The sequence below is a fragment of the Macrotis lagotis genome, chromosome X (genome assembly GCF_037893015.1).
Source record: "Macrotis lagotis isolate mMagLag1 chromosome X, bilby.v1.9.chrom.fasta, whole genome shotgun sequence".
Taxonomy (NCBI): domain Eukaryota; kingdom Metazoa; phylum Chordata; class Mammalia; order Peramelemorphia; family Peramelidae; genus Macrotis; species Macrotis lagotis.
In genome coordinates, this window is record NC_133666.1 from 168900938 (window position 1) to 168911397 (window position 10460).

Here is a 10460-nt window from a genome sequence, read left to right on the forward strand (position 1 = left end):
CTCTACTCTTCACTAAGACCAGAAAGTGATCTTGGTTCCTACATTTCCTTTCTCCCTTTATAATCCTCCACTCATGGCCAGCCCTCTATAATGAAAGTTTGCTTTCCTTGTCCTTTCCTAACTCTTCTCTTCCTCAAAAACTTCCTTCCTCTCTGCTTGCCCCTTCACTATATTACTGTTGATTTTAATGTCTTTCTTCCCTGGAAGTATGATAACTACCCCTACATGTTGCATGTATACATATTTAACTCTCTTTTGCCCAGAACAGACAAAGTGAGTTTCAAAAGATATCTACTCTTCTTACACTTTCCTCCATGTTTGTATATTCTTGTCACGCACTCCAATTTTAAAATAGTAAGTTCCTTTCTCTTTTCCTTACTTATTTCCTAGATTAATTCCTCTTTATTTCCCTTTTCTTTCTTCTCTTGAAACTAACTGACAAAAATGACTCCCAGGTTAAATGTTTTCTTCAAGAAATGTCCCTTATTGGGGCGGAGCCAAGATGGCGACATAAAGGGATCTAGTCTTAGGAGCTCTCTGATAAAAACTCATAAACTAAGGACTCTAACTAAACTTTTGAGAGACCGAACCCACAAAGGGACCCAGTGAGGCAGTTCTCCTACTCAGGGTAACCTGGAAAAGAGCAGAAAGGCTCTGCTCCCCGGGGCCAGAGGGGCGGCCCACCAGAGCCAAAGAACTTCAGCCTCCCGGAGGCAGCCCCAGAGTGCTGGGAGCCTCAGCTCACAGCAGCGGGGGAGTCTCCTGAGCTGCACCCCGGGGAGCACCGGCACAAAGTGGGGGAACAGCGGAGGACCTCTGCCAGAGCAAGCACGTGGAGCCCATCCCTCAGGGCACACAGCCAGCAGCCTGGTCTTTCGGGCAGCCTAGACCCAGAAACAGAAGCAGGTGGAGCCAGTAAGCAGGAGCCCCCAGGGCATGAGCCCATTGAGCTGAGGGAGGGGAGTGAAGAGAGAGAGAGAGACTGCTGAGCTCTGTCCTCTGCTCCTGGAACAGGACTCTGGAGCTCTGACCACAATCAGATCCTGATCGGAGTCTAGGCCCCCCAATAGAACAGCAGGGCCCCCCCACCTCAGCCCCGTGGCAGAGGGGGATGCTTATGGTCATTCACAGACCAGGAGGGAGGACAGAACCTCACACACTGAGACCCTTGTGGGAGTGTCCCAAAAGCTCAGGAAGCACCCCCCAAAAACAGGCTTAGGCTGGGAAAATGAACAAAGAAACAAGAGGAAGACCATTGAGAAATATTTTGCAAATGAGCCCAAGAAGGATCAAAATACTCAGTCGGAAGATAAGGAAGCACAAGCTCCTGCATATAAAGACTCCAAGAAAAACAGAAATTGGGCTCAGGCTATGTGATAGAGTTCAAAAAAGACTTTGAAAATCAAATGAGGGAGTTAGAAGAAAAACTGGGAAAAGAAAGGAGAGAGATGCAGGAAAAAACATGAAAATGAAGTCAGCAGCTTAGTCAAGGAAATCCAAAAAAATGCTGAAGAAAATAGCATGCTAAAAAACAGCTTAGGTCAAATGGATAAAACAGTTCAAAAAGTTATTGAGGAGAAGAATGCTTTAAAAAGCAAAATTGGCCAGATGGGAAAAGAGATAAGAAAACTCTCTGAGGAGAATAAATCCTTCAGACAAAGAATAGAATTCAGGGAGATTGATGAATTTACCAGAAATCAGGAATCAATACTTCAAAACCAAAAAAAATGAAAAATTAGAAGAAAATGTGAAATATCTCATTGAAAAAACAACTGATATGGAAAACAGACTTAGGAAAGATAATTTGAAAATTATTGGAATACCTGAAAGTCATGATCAGGAAAAGAGCCTTGACATCATTTTCAAAGAATTACTACAGGAAAATTGCCCTGATATTCTAGAAGCAGAGGGCAAAATAGAAATGGAGAGAATCCACTGATCCCCCCCGAGAAAGAGATCCCAAAAAACCAACCCCCAGGAATATTATAGCCAAGTTCCAGAACTCCCAATTCAAAGAGAAAATATTACAAGCAGCCAGAAGGACACAGTTCAAATATCGTGGAGCTGCAGTCAGGATCACACAGGACTTAGCAGCAGCTACATTGGAAGCTCGTAGGGCTTGGAATACAATATACCGGAAGGCAAAAGAGCTTAGAATGCAGCCAAGAATGAACTACCCAGCAAGGCTGAATGTCCTTTTCCAGGGAAAAAGATGGACTTTCAATGAACCAGGAGAATTTCAAAGGTTCCTTTTGGAATGGCTAGAGCTGAACAGAAGGTTTGATCTTCAGATACAGGACTCAGGTGAAGCATGGAGATTGGAGGAGAGGGGGGAAATATGAGGGACTTAATGAGGATGAACTGCATGTATAGAAAAATGATACTGATAATATTCATATGAACCATCTCAGTTAATAGAGCAGGTAGAGGGAGCTTTTATAGTTGAAGCACAGGAGAAAGCTGAATTCGAAGATAAAATATGGTGTAAAAATGGAGTCAATAAGAAAAAAAGGGAAATGGAATGGGAGAAAGAAAAAGGAGAGGGGGAATAGTCCAAGCTATTTCACATGATAAGATTTTTTTTTATTACAATGAGCTATTGCAATGATATGGAAGGGGGGAGGCAAGGGGGAATGAGGGAACCTTTGCTCTCATCAGAGATGGCTAGGAGAGGAAACAGCAAATATACTCAATGGGGTATAGACAACTGGAGTAAGAAGGAGGGGGGAGCAGGGGGAAGGGGCGGGGATGTGAATAAAGGAGGAGAGGATGGACCATGGGGGGACAGTGGTCAGATATAACACATTTTCTTTTTTTACTTCTTGCAAGGGTCTGGGATTGGAAGGCCTGCCCATGACCATAGGGCCAGGTGGATTCTGGGCCTAAGGGGTGGTATGGGGACTCAGGGTCTCTTGGCCCCAGGACCAGGGATCTGTCTGCTGAACCACTCAGCAACCCTACAGCAGAGTCAGAGTGAAAGGAGAGAGAAAATATAGTACATGGTAGTGGAGAAATAAGAAAGGAGGGAGTTGTGATCAGCAATGGCAACGTTGGAAAAATATGGAAGTAACTTTTGTGATGGACTTATCATAAAGAATGTGATCCACACACAACAGAGTTGATGGTGTTGGAACAAAGACTGAAACAAATTTTTTGTTATTATTATTATTTGGGGGAGGGTGCAGGGCAAGTGGGGCTGGGTGTCCTGCCTGGGGCCACATAGCAGGGTGATCATTGGGTGTCTGGGGCCGGATTCGGACCCAGGTGCTCCTGGCTCAAGGGCCAATGCTCTGTCCGCCACCCAGCCACCCCTACTATTATTACTATTTTATTTTACTTTGGGTCTTTTTTTTTCTTTCTTCTTTTTGGTTTTTGCAGGACAGTGGGGATCGGGTGGCTTGCATGTCACATGGCTGGGTGATTATTGGGTTTACGAGGCTGGATATGGACTCGGGTGCTCGTGGCTCCAGGGCTGGTGCTTTGTCCATTGCACCACCTGGCCATACCTACAATTATTACTATTATTTTTTTAATTTTAATTTTTTTTCTCCCCCTTTACTTTTTTCGCCCAAGCAAGTCTATCTATATTCATGGGGGGAGGGGTATTTTGTTTACTTGTAAACAAGTATATTTTATTAATGTAATGAAAAACATTTGTACAAAATGAGAATAAAAAATAAATTAAAAAAAAAGAAATGTCCCTTATTTTGAAGGGATATGTGCTGCTTCTGCTACATTAGAATGTAAGGGTGATACAGTAGATAGAGCATCAGCCCTAGAGTTAAGAGAACCTGAGTTCAAAACTGGCCTCAAATATTTGATACAAGTAAATTATTGTTGATTGTCAGACTTTATCTTTTACCTTTTAGAATATATTCCAAGATTTTCTCTTCTTTTTATAACAGCAGCATAGTTTTGTGAGATACTGATTATAGTTCCTTCTGTTTTCTTTTTACCTTGCTACTTATAGTATTTTTTCCTTGACTTCAAAGTTCTAGATTTTTTTCTATTATCATTGTCAGCATGCATCTTCTATGTGTCAGACACTGTCAATTGCTAAAAATACAAAGAAAGACAAAAATAATTTCTGCTCTCAAGGTGTTCACAATCTAATGAGTAAATAATATTCAAATAGCTTTGTACAAAGTATCAGTAATTTTAAAGGGAAAACATTAGTACCTAAGGGGATCAATTTAACTCAAACTTGAAGGAAGCCTGGAAAATCAGAGAATAAGAATTCCTGGCCTGGAAGATAGTCAGTGAAAATTCATGGAACTGAAAGATAGAATGTCTTGTATGAGAAAAAGAAGCCAGTGTCATTGGATCATGGAAGAGGGGAGTAAGATTATGAACTTAACTGGTCCTCTTTCCTCTTGCACAATCCCATCAAAAGTTGGTTCTACACTTAATAATTACCTAGCTGTGTGGCCTTGGGCAAGCCACTTAACCCCATTGCCTTGCAAAAAAAATATACCTAAAAAGAAAAGTTGGTTCTATCTTCTCAACCCCTGGTAGGCTCCCATTGGATGATACAGTTCATGGTGGTCTCTAACTTCCTGTATAGGTCCATAAGGTTCAGCTGTCCCTATTTCCTTCTGTAGGTACCATTGCTATTTTTAAAATTTAAATTCTGGTCTTCGCAAATGCCAAATAGCATGAACATTTCTATGTAAATGGAACAGAAAAGAATATTGCATGTAAAATGAAAAATCTCTATGATATATGACTACTTTTCCTTTCAAATATATAATAAATTCAACATGTAACTCTCAAAGGTATCCTGTATGTGGCCTTCATTCTTTTCTCTTCTATGCATTTTTTAAAATGCTTCATTAATTCTCTTCATTTTTTCTTTTTCTTCCAATCTTATTATTGTAGTGTTAAGTTCAATATAGTCCCATCTTCTTCTGTTGTCATCCCTCTAAGGACAGACATGAATCACAGAGAATTTCTGACAACCAGAGCATTATTGACACTCTTTGTTTCCCTCCAAACCCTAAGTACATTTCTCATGCATTTCTTTCAGCACAGCATCCTCCCCCTAGACTAGAGTTTTATGATACTTTCCTCCCTAGGAAGATTGTAGAGAGGAATTTACATTATCCATCAGAAATACACTTCCCAGAAATCCTTGACATGGTATGAGAATCTTTGCTTGTCTTCAGGGAAGGCCAGTATGAATACCTGAATATATCTCCACTATGCATTTTGGAAGGGAATTCTACTCTGAAACCTCTCCAGCAGTTGTGTGGAGGCCAGGGACATGTAGGATCTCTTTGTTTCCAAGATAGTTTTTGATCGGCATGTAAATTAAGCTACCAATCAGAGCAGAACACACTTAAGGAAGGCAATCACCTTGTATCCACCCTTTTCTACATTCTTGCCTTTATTATTTATGCCTGTAAAGTGAATAGGCTCTAGATTCACTGAGAGGTCTATTCCCTCACGATTCAAAGAGTATCATGAGCAGTTTGAGGAGTCTGTTCTCCAATCCCCTCTGCTCAAACAGTTGTGTTCCCCCTAGTATCACAGTTTCATTTAACCATCCAATATCAATTAGTTTTTTTATAAAAGGATATTTCTTTCAAAGAATTGTTGTTGCTTCAAAGCTACAAACATCTCCCATCCCCAAAACCTTGAGATTAGACTTTTTTCCCCATCCCACTTCTGTCTCTTGCGAGAATGAACTTAACCTTAGGTCATTTTCTTTTTTCTTTTTTATTTATTTAAGGTAGTAGGGTTAAGTGACTTGCCCAAGGTTCACATAGCTAAGCAACTGTTAAGTGTCTGATTTGAACTCAGGTCTTCCTGACTCCAGGGAGGTGCTCTGTCCTCTGTGCCACCTAGCTATCCCACCTTAGGTCATTTTCTACTTAACACTGGTCCCACAAATTTCATATCTAGATATGAATCTGACTGTCAGATGAATCCTCAACCAATTCCATTTAGTCTAAGTCATGAAGGTCAGTCCTTGCTCTTTGGGGTATTGATGAGGTGACTGCAAAACTTAGACTTTAGGATCCTGAGATAATGGGACAACCCCATGATCATTCAAATTTTATATGATATGATTATCTGGATCCTTCTCCCCAAATAGAAAAACAAATGAAGCTGGTAAAGAATTCAGGCATGTATTCACATGTTGTCCTTGGTAGGAGGGTCTTCTTATAGACTTGTCTCTTACCAATTGCTGTCAGTGAATAGATAAACGCAACTCAAATCTTTTTGAATGCCTCTATTGCCAAACAGCCTCCTACTTACCATGCAGAACTAGTTACAGAATATTACATACTATAAGATACAAGGCACTTGAGTCATGCATCATCCTGACTCCTTAGAGTAGCTTCTAACCTCTTCCATATAGACAAATATTGTCAGAGATACTTGATGCATCCCTCATTACATTTGCCAGTCAAAAAACCATGTACGTTTACTCTCTTCTGAACAGTACTGAACTTCCTTGGTTTTCCTACTTGTGTGTATCTTTTAGCTTTGGACTCTGGAATGGAATACCAGATAAGAATTAATCCAAGAAAGGAAGAACACATTTTATTTAGGCAGTGTAGTAGAGGGAAAAACACTAGATTTGGAGTTAGAAGAACTTATCACCTGTTTACCTCTCTGGGTTTTAGTTTCCTCATTTATAAAATTATGAAATTGAGCTAAAGGGTTTCCAAGGCCCCTTCCTCCTCTAAATCAGTGATTTAATACAGTTTCATCATAATAGGATGCTAACTATCCCTTCCACCCCACAAAAAATGCAGAACACCATAATCTGACATGAAAAAGGGGAGCTGAAAGAGCTTAAAACATCTGCAAAAAGCTTTAAAATCCTTTAGAAGTCACGCTCAATACAGATTGAATTTATTCATGATTCAATGTTCCTGATTTAGCTTTTATTCTTGGATCTGTTTACATTGGGTTTTAATGGGGGGGGGGGAGGGCAGTGAGTTTCCAGACATTTAAGGTTGATTTATTAAACCCTAGTTGATGTAGAAGTTGACCTTTTCAGGAATGTTTCCAAACAGAACATCTTGGATGACTGACCTCCAGTTTGTCTCTACTTTTTCGCTGTCCTTCTGGCCCTTCCTCTTCCACCACTCATCAACATCACCAAGCCTTCCTATGACAAGGAAGTAATTTTTCAGGCAAAGAAAAATGAATCTGAGTCATTTTTCCAAGTACCATAGCAATAATTCTCTGGCTTTTAGGGAACACTCCAGTCTTATCACCAGACCAGAGTATGCCCAGTTTATTGTTTGATAACTCAAATGAGAATTCTGAAAGTGGAAAGAAGAAAGAGGAAAGAGATAAAGTATTGAAAAATTCAAATTATTCCTAACCTGATAATATTAGGAACTTTGGGCTTTGGTTTACCTAAATTTAAATTATAGCAATGTACATATATACACATGCATATATATGTATAAACATGTATGTGTATATACATATATATATATATATATATATTCATACGTATACAGAAATAAAATGGACTTATGGGCAGCTAGGTGGTACAGTGGATAACATGCTGGACCTGGAGTCAAGAAAACCAGAAAGGCCAGACTTCAAATCCCACCTCAAATACTTACTAGATGTGTGACCCTGGGCAAGTCCCTTAATCCTGGTTTGAACTCAGTTTCCTCATCTAAAAAGTGAACTGGAGAAGGAAGTGTCAAACCACTCCAGGACCTCTACCAAGAAAAGCCCAAATAGGGTCACAAAGAGTCAAACACTATAGAAACAATAGCAATATAAATGGATAATAGAAGTCCTGAGTTTTTGAGACTGATATATTTATTCAGTAATAGCAATACTGTATGATAATCAATTGTAATAGACTTAGCTCTTCTCAGCAATACAATAATACAAGACAATTCCAAAAGTCTCATGTTGGAAAATATCTGAATGCAGTCTAAATACAGATCAGTGAATACTATTTTCACTTTTTGAGGGGAAGGAAGGGGGTTTGGGTGTGGTTTTTCCATTTTGTTCTGTTTCTCTTTTACAACATGATTATTGTGGAAATATATTTAACATTATTGTACACAAATAACCTATATCAGACTGTTTGACATCTTGGAGAGCAAGAGAGAGAGAAAAAATTTGGAAATCAAAATCTTATAAAAAATGAATATTGAAAACTATCTTTACATGTAATTGGAAAAATACTATTTACAAGGGGGAAATAGTCTTATTAATTTTTTTAGAAAGATAATTTTATTTAGTTAAGTGATGCAGAATACTAGGCCTAGGGTCAGGTCCAGCCTCAGATATTTATTCACTATGCGTCTCTGAACAAGTCATTTAACCTCTTTCAACCTCAGTGTTTTCATCTATAAAATGGGGAATAATAAAAGCACCTACCTCCCAGAGTTGTTGTAAGAATCAAATTTGATAATACATGTAAAGCACATTTTAAACTTTAAAGTACTATATAAATGCTATTATTATTATTATTATTATCAAGGATGAAAATTTCCATGTACAAAGACCAGAAAAAAGATTAGATATACAACTGTAAATCTCTATGATATATTTAACTTTATTTTCAAAACATATACATTAAATTTATTTAAGACAATAATACTTATATCATCTTGGTCACCTGTGTCCTCTTCTGAATTTCTGTTCTCTTCTGAATGTTTTTCAAATGGTTTGTGGACTTTTTAGACCTTCTTTTCTTCTTTCTTTGCATTACTATTACTACCTGCCCACTCATCCCTTATTTCAATTCTCCATATAAATTCTATTTTGTAACAAACAAATATAATTAAACAAAACAAATTCACATATTGGCTAGGTTTGAAAGTATATGTCTCACTCTGTACCTCTAGTTTATTATCACTCTACCAAGAGATGGGTTGCAAGCTTCATCCTCAGTCTTCTTGAGTTGTAATTTGTCCTTACAGTGATTATAGGTTTTGAGCCTTTCAAAGTTGTTTTCCTTTACAATATTATAGTCACTTTATAAATTGTTTTCCCATTTAAGCTCACTTAAAGTCTTCCTTTTTTGAATCCATCCTTTTGTCATTCCTTATCACTGAATAATATTCTATTACATTCAATAATTTGTTTAGTCATTTCCCAACTGATGGTGTATACGCTTTGCTTCTGATTCTTTGTCACAAGAAAAAGAGTGCTGCTATAGATATTTTTATATGTGTTGCTTCTTTCCATCTGTGCTTGACATCTCTGGAGTATATGTCTATTGGTTGACGGGTGTGCCATTGAATGACTTTTGGGGTATGGTTCCAAATTGCTTTCCAGATTGGGTGGACTGATTAATAGCTCCACCAACAGTTTATTGGTACAAATTAAGGCAGTAACCTCTCCGGGTTTTAGTTTTCTTATATGTAAAATGAAGGAGTTAGATTAGAGGGCTTCTGAGATCCCTTCCCAGATTTATCATTCATTGCTCATGCTTTTCACTATAATTCTATTCATTAAGCTTCAATGGAAGAAAGATACCATGAGAGTACACAAAAGAATACAATAATACAAGTTAGATATGTATCTTGTCTTTGGGAAATCGATAATTCACCTGGAGAGAAATAACTAATCCACATAAAATCATTAGAGAATAATATAAGGCAAAACAAAAAAACAAAAAATAAGCAGCATGGATTGTAGTCATCTTGGGAAACTTTACAAAGGATGATGAAGTAGTCGAAGGAAATCCATTTTCTAATCTGAAATTCCAGATGAAAATTGCCTTGTCCACTACATTGTATCTTTAAAAGAGGAGGAAGAGGACTGATCTCAGAGATTTTGGCCCTAAAAAACTTGAGAACCATAGGACTGAATGACTTCTAAGGTCCCTTTCAGCTCTAAATCTGTGATCCTATGAAAAAAATGACAAGATTTCCAGTGTACGACTGATCACCCTCTTTGATCACCCTCCCTTCTCTCCAGGAGAGACTACTCACCCTTACCCCCAACTCTGGGTGGTATTTTCTCCTCCCCTTGCCTCTTACCACTATCACAACACTGACTACAATCAAGGACTTCAACGCAGTGTGTTCTCTTCACCAATTAACCATTTTCACTTCTAATGAACCTAAACCATGTTTTTCCTGAGACCTGCTGGGGGGGAATTAGCAAAAGGCTGACTGCCCCTGGTCCAGCTGGATATTTTACAGGTCACTTATGCATGTCTAATGGTGTTTTCTGTGTCATAAGGGCTCAGTACACTCGTCAGAATCTCCTTAGGGTCTGAGCCAACTTGTTGTTTACAAGTGCAGAATTCAGCAGAGCTCAGTCGGGATAGTGTATAAGGGAGAAATTTCTTTTCTAAAAAGCCTAAAAGCCCTCACATAGAGCAGAGTGTCACTTAAGCCAAGAGAACAGGATTTTACCTACCACCCACCCTCTCTCCCCTTAGCACCTCTTTGTTTTGAAACTGTTGGTAAAGGTCAAAGCAAAGAAATTTGCTCTGGGGAACTGGAAAGTTTCCTCCA